The sequence below is a fragment of the Mirounga angustirostris genome, unplaced genomic scaffold (assembly GCF_029215605.1).
Source record: "Mirounga angustirostris isolate CCGP_5_RB_7025 unplaced genomic scaffold, mMirAng1.0.hap1 SCAF_3, whole genome shotgun sequence".
Classification (NCBI taxonomy): Eukaryota; Metazoa; Chordata; class Mammalia; order Carnivora; family Phocidae; genus Mirounga; species Mirounga angustirostris.
Window position 1 is genome coordinate 174,196,931 of NW_026991711.1, and position 1,313 is coordinate 174,198,243.

Here is a 1,313-nt window from a genome sequence, read left to right on the forward strand (position 1 = left end):
CAAAGAACTCAAATACTGAGAAGGACAAGCCAGCAAAATGAACTACTGGGAGATTAATTCAAACCAGGGAGGACTAAAATCGTAAGAAAAGGAGAGAAAGATCTGAAAATGAGTATACTCAGATTCTTCAAAATGATAAATTATGAGCAAAAATTATAAAACAATAAGAAATTATGAAAGAAACAGAAATATGACAGTAATAGGTGGGTGAGAAAAAGAACCAATTAGAAATCTTGAAAATGAAAAGCATAGCTATTAGGATTTAAAACAATCAAACAGACAAGACAATAGGTCTAAACATGGATAGTTTGTGAGTTGGAAGGTTGTCCTGAGGGATTCACCAGGAATGAAGCATGAAGGAATAAGATGATAATTATGAACAATGACATGGAGTATGACTTCTCACAGAAATTCTATGGAAAGAGAATACAGGAAATTGCAGAAAGCCCTATAAGAAGATAAGAGATGAGAATGTACCTAACTCAATTACGCATCCTCAGATTCAAAATGCATGTTATAGGCAAAGCAGGATGAGGAATGTTGAATCTATACCTAGACAGAAAAGCTAAACTTAAAAGTATTCAGAATATGGGCACTTGGGTGGCTCAGTTGGTTAAGCAACTGCCTTCGGCTCAGGTCATGATCCTGGAGTCCCGGGATAGAGTCCCGCATCGGGCTCCCTGCTCAGCGAGGAGCCTGCTTCTCCCTCTGACCCTCCCCCCTCTCATGTACTCTCTCTCATTCTCGCTCTCTCAAATGAATAAATAAATCTTTAAAAAAAATATTCAGAATAAAAAATATATATATTAAAAGCTGCCACAAAGGGAAAAAAAACAAAAACAGATTTTCTACAAAGAAAAACTAATCTGACTGACAAACAGCAGGCTTCTGAAGAGCAACAATAAAGCCCAAAAGTATAGATGCTAAAAATAGAAGAGTGGAAACTAATACAAATATTGAAATAGACTCCATAGCTTCCAAAGAGCAGATTTAAAAAATAATAATAATGATAAAGAAAATAATTTATTAACAATCCAGCAGGAGGGAGGAAAGCAAACAAAACAACAAAGCAATATATTAGAATCAATTGCAGTTCCATATGTTAGCAACAAACAATCAGAAATTGAAGTTTAAAAATAATCCTATTTATATTAGCATCAAAAATATAAACTACTTAGGGAGAAACCTAACAGTATGTGCAAGATTTACACCATGAAAACTAAAACACATTGCTGAGAGAAATTAAAGACCTAAATGAATAGAGGTGTGACCACGGATTAAGAGAGTCAATATTTTTAAGATATTAAGCCTTT